Here is a 13,449-nt window from a genome sequence, read left to right on the forward strand (position 1 = left end):
GCTCATCTGAGCTCATGTTCAGCTGCTGTTCACCAACACCTCCAGGTCCTTTCCCCCCAGGAGCTTCCCAGCCTCTCTGCCCCAGCCTGGAGCTGCAGAGAATTGTTGTGACCCCGGGGCAGAACCTCACACCCTTCCCTCAGTCCATCAATCCAATTATTCACCTTCCTGGTGAGATTCTGGACTGGGCTAAACCTGCCCAAGCTCTGCCTTTCCTGGTACCTTCTCTAGGCTGGGCACAGCTGGATCAGGAGCTGCAGATGTGCAGGGGGGTGATGGCACTGCTGCATCCCTGCAGTGTGGGATGTGCTGGGAAGGAGCTCCCCAGACACGAAACATCATTAGCCCAGAGCAGGAAAGGAGCTGGACAGGCCAGCTGGAGTGCATGAAGGCAAATGGACTGGGTGGGAGGGAAGGGAGGCCTGGAAGGTTTCTGTGTTTGTCTAGACAGTGTTTGTAATGATTTATTTTATGATTTATTTTATTTTTGCAACTGCTCTCTCTGGACAGTTCATTGCAGCCTGGTCCTGGCAGGACTGGCAGCCCCTCCTGGGACTGGCCTGGGCACCTCAGAGCTGTTACATGCCAGGGACAGCAGCCCTGTGGGTAGGGTGCTGTTTGTTGTCAGGATAAAAATACTGATGCAGCTTTCCTGGGATGTGGAATATTTTTCACTCCGTCTGCCTCGCTGAGCTGACACTGGGCTGTGTTGGCTTGACAGCTGTCAGTCAGAGTGGTTGGATGTACCAATTAGCCAGGCTCATCAGGGGCTTTGGGACTTGTTGTGAGGGCTGTGTTGGCAAACGCAGCCCTGTGAGGTTGCCCAAAACTCAACCTCCTCCTGTCCATGCCAGATTGGAAGGAGCTGGGGCAGCACCTCCACTCTCAGCCCCAGCAGCCCGAAATCCCTATGTGTGAGCTTTTCCTTTTGGCCCCTCTTCTGCAGCTCGAGGAGCCTGTCAGAGTCTGTCATTCCTGTCTGCATACTCATTTCATATTCTTCTGCTGCCTTTTACACTCCCAGAGAGCTCAATTCAGTGCTTCTCATGGGGGGGGGGGGGGGAGGGAAAAATCCCCTTTTGGAGCTGTGTTGTTTCTTGACCCCCTGGTCAGAAAAACCTCTCCAGGATTTTCCAAACCCTTGCTCTACTCTTGTCTGGGATGGATTTTAGCTCCACAAGAGAGCATTCCTCATAATTGAATCACTTTAATGCTTAATTAGAAAAATTCTAAGTTTCCTTGGGGAAGAGTGAAGCGTACTGTCAGTGAGGGCAGGCAAGGCACTGCTGTGCTCCTTCAGCCCAGCCCAGCATCCCTGTGGGAATGCAGAGGGAGAGCAGAGCTCTCCAGAAGAGCAGCTTGTTACTTGCCTTTTTTTTGCCCTTTCTTCTCCCAGGACAGGAGGCTGGGGGGAGCTTGTGCTGAATTTGGCTTTCTGTGAGGTACTGGCTGGAGAAAATGCTGATTTCTTCTTCTGCACAGCCCTGGTGACCTGAAGGAATCAAGGAAAGGTTGAAGTGAGGTGGGGGTCAGGATCTGCTCCAGGGAACAGGGACAGGAGCAGAGGGAACGGCCTCAGGCTGGGCCAGGGGAGCTCAGGGTGGACAGCAGCAGGAATTTCTGCATGGAAAGGGTGCTCAGGGATTGGAACTGCCCAGGGAGCTTTGGATCCCCATCCCTGGAGCGCCCAAGGAATTCCTGGGGATGACACTGAGAGCTCTGGGCTGGGGACAAGGTGGGGATGGGGCACAGCTGGGACTCCGTGGGCTGGGAGGGCTTTTCCAACCTCAGTGATCCTGGGATTCTGTGAATACCTGGAGATATTCCTTTATCCAGTGGTTTCCAAGCAGAGTTTTCAGTACAAACACAGATGAGGTCTGCTCTGAGATCAGCAGCAGAGCCATGATGGGGAATGACACCCAGGAGTGTTCCCGAGCAGGAACATCCTTAAATTCTCTGTGTCCTTGTGAGGTTTTCTTTATTCTGGAATTTACATCACTCACTGTTCCGTAACTGTCGAAATCCCACCAGAAAAGCAGGTGGGATCCTTTCCATAGGGAGCCTGGAGCAGGAATCCCAAATCCAGGTGCTGAGGAGCTCACAGGGTGCCCACAGAAGTTCCTTGGCTCAGCTGGGGCACCTCAGGTGTCTCTGCTTGTCATTGTCACAGCTCCTGGCTCGTGGTCCCAGCACGGAGCCAGCCGGGGTGGGAGCAGCCCCAGCCGCTCCTCCTGCCTCCATTCCCAGTCTGACATCAGCCCACCTGGGGCTAGGACAGCTCTCCTGGTGGCCACCAGGCTTTTTTCTGGCTCCCCCAGATGATGCAGGTCCCTTGAGGCAGTGCCAGCCCAGTTCTCCCAGCTTTTCCCATCTTCCCTGCTCCCCTTGGCTTGTGCTGAAGTGTTCCTAGGGTAAGATCAGGGTGGTTTAAAAGATGGATGAAGGCTGAAGAGCAAATTGTTTTATCCATGCTTCCCTTTTTTTAAGGACACTGTTTTTACTGAAGTGGTGAAGCAGCTTTTTCACCCAGTCACTTCTCGAGGATGAACCCACTTTGACTCTGAGGAGCTTCTGGGGCTTTTTTGGATGCCTTTTTGGGGAATCAACTTGCACTGGCCTTTCCCCAGGGACATTTGTGTTTGCTGCCAGTTCCAGGATATTCAGGGAATCCACAGATTTTATAAAGCAGTGGGAAAAAAAGAATCAACTCCGGTCCCACTGGGCATTGTGCTCCTCTGGAGAAGGTGCCAGGGACCATCTGGTGTTTTAGTGGTGTGGGGAAAAATGAGAGGTCGTCAGCAAAGTCTTCAGCAAAGTGCCCTTAAATAAAGGAAAATAAAAGTGGGAATCTTGTTCCCTGCCCCAGCTAATTGCAGTGGCCATTTCCAGGAGTTTCCCTGCTCTTCCAAGCAGGTGTCCATATTGAGTTTCATTTGGAGTGAGCAGAAATGAATCTTCTTGAGATGAGGATGGACAGGGATTGCTTTCCATGGATGTGCTCAGAATCTGGCTCACTGGATGGGTGTTTAAAACCTGGTTTAGTCTGTGGGGGCTAAACCCCACAAAAAAGGTGCTTGAAGTTCAGTGGTCACAGGAATTGTGAGGCACCAATGTCTTTTCTTGGCATAAAAGGAACGGCATGCAAGGGAAATTGTTAATTAGCAGAGCACACATTTTTATGGCTAACGATTTGGGTTGTTCTGAGTGGCAATAGGAACTGTCTGTGGCTGTGTGGGTGGAGAACAGATACTTAGGAGATGCTATAATTTGTATTCCTGCTTTTGCTTGGCCGGGTCTGTCATGGATCTGCTCTGTGCTGTGCTGGGGTTTGCAAAACAAGAAATTCCACCGAGTTCGTCACCTGGCCACAGCCACGGGGACTGGAATTGTGGAAGAGCTTTGGGCATTTATCAAAAGCTGTGTCTGCCTGGCCTCCTGTGGATGATGTGCAGTGTCAAAGATCCCAGCTGTGAGCTGGATCCCACTGTGCCCCCTCTCCCAGGCAGTTCTGCAGTGATGTCTTTTGGTTTTGGTTTTTCTTTTTTCAGCCTGGTCTCAGCGTTTGGGAAGATGCTCCGCACCTTTTCTTTCATTCTGCACCCTCCTGTGCTTCCTTCTCCTCCTGCCACAAATTCCTGCAGCCCGTGTCCCACCTGTGGCAGCCATCCTCAACCCCTTTTTGCTGCTAAATAAGAGAAAAATGAGCCACGGGGCTCCTCCCTTGTAGGTTATTTACCAGTACACGAGGCACCATTTGTGCCATAGTTCAAAGAGGAGAGGGAGATGTCTGTAAATTAAGGGTCTGTCTGATTCTTTCAGACAGAAATCAAAATATAGGAATTAAATTAATATTTGGATGGATTAAAGTATATTAAGTTTTAATTTAATCCCTGTACATTAATTTCTCTCCAAAAAAAATTCAAGAAGACCCTTAATTTACAAACTGTCCAACACTCCCTGCTCTCCCTGGTGTTTGTGGAAGGCTGGAAAAAGAGCTGGAAAGAGCTCCAAGAACCCTATGGAAATGTCCTCTGTGGGCTGGGTGGACCCACTGCCACTATGGGGAGAAAGGACAACAAAGGAGGGGGGAAAAAAAAGAGCTTTTCTGCCCAATGCCTTCCACATTCATTTGTAGGCATGGCTGCTTTGTGCACAAGCACTCGAGGAGTTGCCAGGGTGGGTTTCTGCAGCCCCAAGAGAGGGGATGGAGGGAAGGAAAAAGCCTTGGAGAGGATGAAATGCACCTTCCACCCCAGCTCCATGTTGGGTTGCTGCTGTTCAAATGTGACTAATGCTAAAAATAATTCCGGGGTTGCTATAGAAACTTGCAGGGTTGCTACGTGTGAACCTGGAGAGAATTGTACCCTCCTCAGAACATTGGTTTTTTCCCTTCCCCTCATCCCTGCTCACCCCAGGGCCAGCACAGCCTTGCTGGATTGCCACAGATTTTATTTTTTGTTGTTGTTTTTGTGCCAGAGGATGGGAGGTCATTGTTTTACCTACCCCTATCCATCCACTTCTATTCCTTCCAGCTCCTTCTGACGTGCATTTTTGAGTCCGTGTGTGCATCCCATCTCCTGCTCCTCCACCTCCTCAACCCTCTGCCAGGTTTTCCTGCTTTCAATCTGTAGTGGAGGAAAAAGGATCTGTTGGGAGCTTCCTTCAGGTCTGGAGATGAAATTGCTTTTGTATTCATTAACTTTCTAACAGTGCCCAAATCTGCCATCCTCACCTTCCCATCCCTCCCTGCTTAGGTAGCTCCAGTGCAGAAAGCTGAGGTTTTCCAAGCTTTTTAGAAAAAAAAACAAAAACAAAAACAAAAAAAAAAAAAAAAAAACAAACCAAAAAACAACAAGCAGGGGATCAGTTCGTATTTTTTCCAGGCTGGAATGACAAATGCTGGAAACTTCCACTCAGTTTGGAAAAGGAGCTGGGATTAACCCAGTGACTGAATGACCACAAACCCTGAAGGACAGTCTGGCTCCTACCAAATTATCCTCCAAGGCACAGAGATTTCCCCCCAGTGCTACCATGGTTTTTTTCTCAGCTTCATTGAGTGCTGTGGCTGGGAATTTGGGAAAGAGCAATGACCTCCTGCCTCTGCTCCAGATTTACAGCTTGTCCCAAGTATTTGAGTCCTTGGGCTCAAATTCACTGTCGTGACAGTGTCTCACTGCAGTGACCTGGGGATGATGCAGAGGAAAGGACAGAGAAGAATTTTTGTTTCCCAGAAGAAAAAAAAATAAAAATCTTCTCTTAAAATCCTTTTCAAGTTTGTTGCTTTGAAAGCCTCCTTCCTACCTGGAGAATTTTAGAAGGACTTTAGGATTTTTTACCTCACACCTGAGGTTTTGCATCCCTCTAGCATTGGTGCAAGTCTAATCCTGGAGGTGATTCACAGCACTAGAGGATCCGAGCACCTTTCAGTCCTACCTCTGCTCAAAAGCAGCTTCTCCCTGGTGACACCCACAACCCATTTCTCCATAAACCAGGCTTTTGGGACTGGTTCATACTGGAAAAAGCATTTTAGCCCTTGCCTTTCTGATGCTGGAGGAACAAAAAGACCCTGCTCTCTGCCAGGCTAGCAAGGGCTGCTTTTTCTGCTTTATTTTTCAGCTCTTCCACCAGCACCCAGACTTGAGAGGGTGCCAGAGCAGGGTTAAGAATAGAAAGACAGATGAGGCAAGCTTCTGGGAACTTCCCCTTCCACTGAAGCACAAGAACATGTGTTATTCCCTGCCCCTTTGGCAAACAGGGCCAGCATGACTCTCCCCACCTACACACATTTGCCAGCTGGTCTTTCTTTCTGTCTGTCTTTCAGCATCTCGAGCTGGTTGAACCGGCCCTGCAGCCTCTCCAGAAAGAAATACTTCTCCTGGCTCTCTGCCACCTCCTTCCCCACCTTTCTGTAGGGGACAAGGTCTTTCCCATCCCAAGGAAAAATCCCGCGTGCCACAGGGAGGGGTTGTGTGCTGTCCCATCTCTGTGTCAGCTCATCCACAGCCCCCTTTTTTTTGTTTTAAACTCAGCAGCCCAGCACTGCTTGCAACCAGAGGAGTTTTGCTGTCGAACCATCACAAGTATGGTTAAATATCAAGCTGTGATTTGGCTTGTCCAAACATCGTTGAGGCTGGATGGCCTCTTTGTTTGGGATGTGGCTGATGAACCAGAATCCAAAGATGTAACACGTTTTGTGGTTTTTAATGTGACTGTTGGACTTGAGCTTCCTTCTTCTGAAGTGATTGAAAATAGGATCCATGCTTAGGTCAAGCAGGTTTGGATAAAGAAGGAATCAGCCCAGAAGTATGAATTTGCCTTAAAGAGAATTTCTTGAGAAATCTGAATAAAAAAAGCCCATCAAACAACATTGGATTTTCTTGAAGTTGTTTCCATTTTCATAACCATATGCAGTTTCTGATGTCAAGCTCCTGACAGACACTGTCCTTTGGGAACTCCAGTCTGGCTCAAAGCAGCAGCTAAATCACAAGGAATTTATTCACAAGATTTATGGCCAGTGGTACGGATGCCAAGGATTTCATTGCAGGAGTATCTGACACTTCTGTGCCTTGCTTTTGGAGGATGCACAGTAATTAATACACCAACAGAAGTTAATTAGGGGCTGAAGAGGCAAGGATGTCTCTGAACTCCTTTCCTTGGCTGAAGTTATGATACCCAGGTCTTGACTTAATCTTTTAAGATGGACTTTTTAATCTGAGTGGAATATTGGGAACTGGAGTTGTAACTTGAGCTCTCCCTGTTCCTCCTGTGGATTTCTGGAGCAAACCCAAGAGGTACAGAGCTGGAGTTCCTTCAAAGGACTCGGGACCAGAGTGGCCTAAAAGTGGGATGGAAAACTCCATGAGAACCAGCTCTCCCAATGTTTGGGATTGTCATCCCGTGTAAATATAAATAAGTCCTTCCAGAAATCTCGATTCAAGTTCAATTCCAAAAGTGGCCCCAGGCCAATGTTTCTTTGGGACAAATCCTCCTAAAACCCTCCCAGCTTTAGCACTCACCAGCTGCCAGAGCATCAGTCTTGGGCTCTCCAGGGCAGGTAATGAGTTTGGCAAGGGGGACATTGCTGCTGTGTCACCCCAGCAGAGATTTTCAGAGAGTTCTAAAGGGAGGAAGGAGCATTTTGAGCTGCAGGAACGGGGCTGCCTTTCCACCAGAAATGTGGGTAATTTATGTGCTCTCCCTGCCTCCATTTTCCATTGGTAGTTCGGATGTAGTCACACACTGCTTCTATCATGCCTCATCAGCCTCCTTTAATTAGATGCTAAGATCATCAGGGGAAGAACATTTAGCACATAAGGCAGCTCCAGTACATTTAATGAATAATAACAAATGTGCTTTCTCAATTATTTTTTTTTCATTCTCTTACAAAATAATGTGTTGGTGGCTTAATCAGCAACCTGCCTCGTGCTCTGCCTCAGAGATGGGGGTCCTGAAGGGGCTTAGATCCTGCAGTTTGTGTTGCAGGCTTGGGATAGACTCTCTGGCAGGATGGGAATGCTCCTGTGGGGTAACACCACTTCTCTGTGGGCATGAAGAGAACCAGAACGGGTTGGAAGGAACCTTTAAAAAATCTCATCCCAACTCATTGCCATGGCCAGGGACATCTTCCACTAGACCAGGCTGCTCAAAACCCTGTTCAGCCTGGTCTTGGACACTTCCAGGGGTGGGAACAACTTTGGGCATTCTGTGGCAGGACCTCACCTCCCTCACAGCAATGAATTTATTCCTAATATCCAATCTAACCCTACTCTGTGTCAGTGTGAAGCCATTCTCCCTTGTCCTGTCACTCCAGCCTCTGTGACGAGTCTCTCTCTGTCTTTTTTGTAGGTTCCCTTCAGTTCCCATCCCTTGTAGATCACAATTAGGTCCCCCCATAGCTTCTCTTCTCCAGGTTAAACATTACAAATTCTTTTAGCTTTTCCTCACAGAAGAAGAGTTCCCTCGCTGTGATCACCTTGGTGGAATCCAACAGCTCCTGTGTTGGGGAAAAGGGGATTTCTTCTCACAGAGAGGTTCTCCTGTGAGCTGTAGGCAGCTTGATGTGACAGTCCCAAGTCCAGGTTGGGATATCTCAGCTGGGTTTCTTGTGTCTCCTGGCATTGGGTTGTTCATTTTGGGCTGCCCTATTTCCTCTGGTCTCAATTATGATCCAGAAAAAAAAAATAAATGAAAAAAGGAGCTCAGGAATACTCAGCTTCTCCTGCAGAACTCTTTGAGATCCGTGGAAGAAAGCTGTCATATCTTAGGAAGTAGTCACATTAAAGTGGTAATTCTTGGTGTTTAAACAGGATCTGATGACAGATGGGATTAAATGCAAAGCAGCTTGTTATGAGGTTTTAATAACTGTGACAGACCTGGGGAAAGCGGTGTGGGGGGTGTGAGTGATCCAGAGAAGGCAGAAGCACATGATGCAGGATGACAACTGATGGCATTGCCCAGGAGGGAGGAAGGATTATACTGCAAGAAATTTGTGTGAGTGTTTTGGGGAGGAGGGAAGAGAAAAGGAAAAAATAACCCAAACAGAGGAAAGATTCACGTTCCCACTGTTGTGCCACTGAACAGAGCTGCTCGTGGCAGCACAGCAGTGAGTGCCAGGTAATGCGGCCACTAAATATAGGGGGAAGATATGTCAGTGTTGGTGTCAGGTTGGGAATTAAGGGAAAAATAGACTCTGCTTTCTGTCAGGGCTGGGGAGTGCAGAATTTGCAGGTTGTAAACTGAAGAGGACGTTCTCTCCTTCGTGTGTCTTCACTCGTGCCCACTCCGTCTTGCAGTGTCTCCCTGAGGGTGAGGACAGGGTGTCCCTGGGAGCTGCAAATCCTGGTTTTGTGCTCTCTGGGGAGCACTGGTGGGGCTGTGCCCTTGCAAAGGCTCTGCCATGCAGTAGAGAGGGATGTGGAGGATGCACCTGCCTGGTTTTGCTGAGGAAGGGTCTCCTTAGGGTGGAGGTGTTGCTTTGCTGGCTTGGAGAGAATCCCCCTGAGCTCTGTGATACCTGATCAGACAGACAGCACCCTTCACAGAATCCCAGAATAATTTAGGCTGGAAAAGCTCTCCCAGACCATTGAATCCAGGCTGTGCCCCATCCCCACCTTGTCCCCAACCCGGAGCACTCAGTGCCACCTCTAGAAATTCCTTGGGCACTCCAGGGATGGGGATCCAAAGCTCCCTGGGCAGTTCCATTCCCTGAGCACCCTTTCCATGCAGAAATTCCTGCTGCTGTCCACCCTGAGCTCCCCTGGCCCAGCCTGAGGTAATTTCCTCTTTTCCTGTCAAACTAAATCTCGTGGTGAGGAGCTCAGTGTCATGAGTAACCCTTGTTTGGACCCAGTGCCATTAATAACCATGGAAGAACTCAATACAGATTTCCACAGGGCTTTTGCATTTCACAATTTTGTCTCAAATCACAACAGTTTGTGCTTTAGGGAGCTGAGAATGGCCATGGCCCAGCATTGAAACTGAGTCTGTGACTGGGTGTGTTATGATCCATTAATTTTTTGGCCCTTTTGCAGCTGCCTCAAGGTGTAACCTGGTACTTGTGCCATCCCAGTCTTGAAACTGGTTGGAGCTAGGGACACCCCAAACCCCCCTGAGGCACTTTGCAGGGGCTCACAGGTGATGCAGAGCAGGAAACAGCTGCTTCTACTTTTAATTTTGAGTTTCACCCAAGCAACATCTCCCGTTTTTCAGCCTGCATCCTTTCTGTGGGAACATCCAAGATGATCCCCGTGGTTCCCATGAGCTGCTCCCGTGTGCCAAGAGAAGAGGTGGCTGCTCAGCTGGGTCCCACTTGCATTCTGCTGCTTCAGGAAAGGGGTTTGAGTTAAAATGGAGATCTGGAGCTGCCCAGTTTTAGCAATTCTGGAGTCCTGAGAGCTGGGGAGCTCCAATAACTGAGCACAGCAGGAAGTGAGTTGGCTCCAAGCCTAAAAGGCTGCAGGGATCTGTCCTTACATACAGGCTCCCTCTCTGGATTTATCTCTGTATGAATATATATATATATGTATATATATTTTATATGCATATATCCTTATATCTCTTTTTAGGTCGTTCAAGATACTTCCTAGTCTATGGCAATTCCTAAAAAGAAGTTTTTCAGCCTCCAGCCTGCTGTTAAGGAGCAGATGATGTTCTGATGATCATTCCCTCTCCCAGCCAGCTTCCTTTCATCTTCTGGATTTCTTTCATGGGGAATTTTTCCCCTTCTCATGCTATATTCTGCTGAAGGCAGCTACATGGAACTGGAGGCTCAGTTGATCTTTTTGCTCATTTCCACCCACAGAAGTCTATCTTTTTTAACATCCTAAATACCTTGGTAACAAGATCATGGGCCTTGACTTGAAATCAGTCTTTAAAAGATCTTTTTTTTTTTTTTTCTCTCCTTTCCTTTCCTTTCCTAGATCTGAACACCATCACAGGGGTAAAGACATGCACCTTCCCACAAAAAAACAGAGAGGGTTTCAGGACCCAGGTTTCCTTTGGTCCTTTTCTGGGAATTTAATTTAAGGTTTCTTCTTCCTCTGAGGAAAACTTTGGTAATTCAAAGCATTGGAGTGGAGGAGAAGACTTAGCTTTTGCTGTCACTTGAAGCACAGTGTAAATTACCTCCAAGGGATGCTGAAATCACAGAATCATGGAATGGTTTGGGTTGGAAAGGACCTTAAAGATCATGCAGCCCCAGCCCCTGCCAAGGGGGGTTTGCACAGATCACTGATCCGTGGCTGGGCAGGTTTTATCCCACTCTGGGCTCTGCTGGGGGCCACCTGAGAGCACCTGGTGTGTCCCCAAATTCCACCTCTGAGCCCAAAGCCTTCCCCACAGGCAGAGCTTTACCCCTGCAGTCAGAATGGGGCCAGCACAGTCCTTTGCTTTGTGCCACGCTGGAGCTTGTGACCACTCTCCAGTCTCCACAGCAACGCTTTCTGAAGGTCTGGCAGGGAATTAGGGATAAATATGTGTAGAAAAGGGTATTCTTTTGATGGATGAAGGCCTCTCTTATTAGAAAGCAAGTAAAAATAACACACAGAATAGTCTGCAAGCTGCTCTCTGGATGAAGGTCTGGATTTTTGGACTCTCAGCAGAGGGTCTGAAATTATGTCAGCTTTGCATGGCTGGAGGGTGGGATGATATGAGCTTTAAACTCCCTTCCAACCTAAACTATTCTGTGATTCTATGAATGTAGAGGTGTTTGTAGGGCTGAAATCTGAACGTCACTGCTCCAGGTCCTTGATGGATGGTGATATTGTAAGGCGGCTGATGAAATTGCAGAGTTTGAAGCAAACCTTTCCAAGTGCTTTGTACAGATCTGTGAACTGAATTCTTGTGAATTATTCTCATAATTAAAGCGACTGGAAGGTGGGGTCAGCAGTTCACGGGGGCTGCAGGGCCACTGGAACATCCTGGGGTGAGTCAGGAGTATCAGCAACATCTCACCGAGATTGGTTTTAGTGAAGACATTGGCAATGGCCTCAGGTCATCCAGCACAGCTCTCACTGCCTTGTAAAATCCTCTGGCTCGTGAGCACAGTCAGATGTGCCCCAAGGTGATTCCTATCTCTGCCTGCTGTCCCCCAGGTCACCCCCTCCTTTTGGAAATTGTCAGCAAATTCTGACTTAATGAGCACAAAGTCCTTCTGGATGAGGGTGTGGGGGGAACATTTCTCGCTTTTCCAGATTCTTCCTTCTCTGTCACAACAGCTGGGAGCTTTCTTTGCCTCAGTTCTTACTCACTGTGCTATCAGACCAAGCGAGGCTTGCTCTGCTGCCTAGAGATACAAATGGGAAGTTGGATCCCAGACCCAGCCAGTTTTGTAAATCAGACCTTCCCTTCCAATCTCACCCCAGATTTGGGATTGACACGGTGTTCTTGAATCCCACATGCATGGATTAACCTCTAATAGCATCCAGGAGAAGAGTGGAAATTCACTGACTTTGGTCCCGCTTTTCATTTTTCATTTTTCATTCTGTTACCAAAGCAAAAGGTGATCCCAGGGAGCAGAGCAGCCCTTGGGGTTAATCCTGGTGGAATGGGAGCAGGACCTGGGCTCCAGCTGGTTTCAGGCTCTGTCCTCAGCAACAGCGAGGCTTTGGCAGTGGAAACTTTGGCTTTTCCATCTTTGCTCAATTGGCATCCCCATCTCCCAAAGACTTTGTGTAACGGGGAGATTTTTAACATTTTTAACATGGCCATGAGGCAAACCAGCTCTAGTGAAGGAGAAAAGCCATACTAGTTGATGTTTATTTTCAATATTCCTTGGAATATTTCCCAGGTCTTTTGTCTGTCCATCCATATTTCCAGCTAGAAGACCTTGGAGCCAGATGCATAATCTGGGTATGGCCTGGAATCAATGGACAATTAATTTTGCTGAATGTAAAGATGATTTCTCTTTCAGGGAAGAATATTTCTACAGGATAGCTCACGCTGGGACAAACCCCACACAGTTCAGGGTTCTTTTTTTCCCCTTGAAAGCTGAAAGGAACTGGTAAATAAAATGCATTTTCAGTCAAGGTAACAGAATGGATAGTTCTATGAAAAATCTAAGTGCGATAAAATAAAGGGCACCTGAGAAAAGAATGAGTGACCTCACCTGGAGAAGGTGGAGCCCCAGGGATAGGTACAGCTCACATGGATTCACCCGAGGGATCTGAGGTGAAAATTAGAAAGGGAAAAAGAAAGTGAATCTCTCTGCTGAAATATATTCCATAAATGAGGATTTTCTGGTCTATACATCCACACTGTGCTGCCACCCCCCCAGAAAAAACTGCTGAGGTCAGAGTTTGCCCCAAGAGCAGCATCACAGCTGTGGGAACTAAAACCCCTCCCCTAGAACGGATGGCTGAGGCACTTGCACAGTGGTGGCTGTGTCCCCTGAGATGGGATGAGGACACTGAGCAGTTAAGGAGGTTACAGGGGTGATACTGTGGCACTTCTGGAGCATCTGGGGAAGAAACTGGGTCCCTGCTAAGAAGCTCCTTCTCCCTTTTCTCAAAGAGTTACACCCCAAACCCCATTTGCTGCCCAGTGGGGCTGTGCTGGTGGGGAGTGGGAGGGCTCCACACTGGACAGGGGGTGACACCGAGGGGGTGACACCAAAGAAAACAGAGTGCAAAACCCACCAGGAGCCCCAGGAATGACTATGACACAAAACAAAAGTAGCCATAAAAAAAATGTAAGTGAGGAAGAGATTTGGTTTCTGAAGGCATTTAGGAAGGAGAGAGAAAGGCAAGAAATGTTCCCATGTGAATATTTGTGTGAGAGACAGAGCAACCAGGGAGCAACAATCACCTGGAGCTGAGGAATAAAGAGCCTGGAGGAAACTGCACATGGGAGATGTGGCTGCTGTTAAAATGATGCTAAAAATGATTTCTCTGTTACCCAAAACTACTTCTTTGTTCTTTGGGTTTGGGTTAACACATTTGCATGTGTTTACTG

Source organism: Cinclus cinclus, chromosome 14 (genome assembly GCF_963662255.1).
Source record: "Cinclus cinclus chromosome 14, bCinCin1.1, whole genome shotgun sequence".
Classification (NCBI taxonomy): Eukaryota; Metazoa; Chordata; class Aves; order Passeriformes; family Cinclidae; genus Cinclus; species Cinclus cinclus.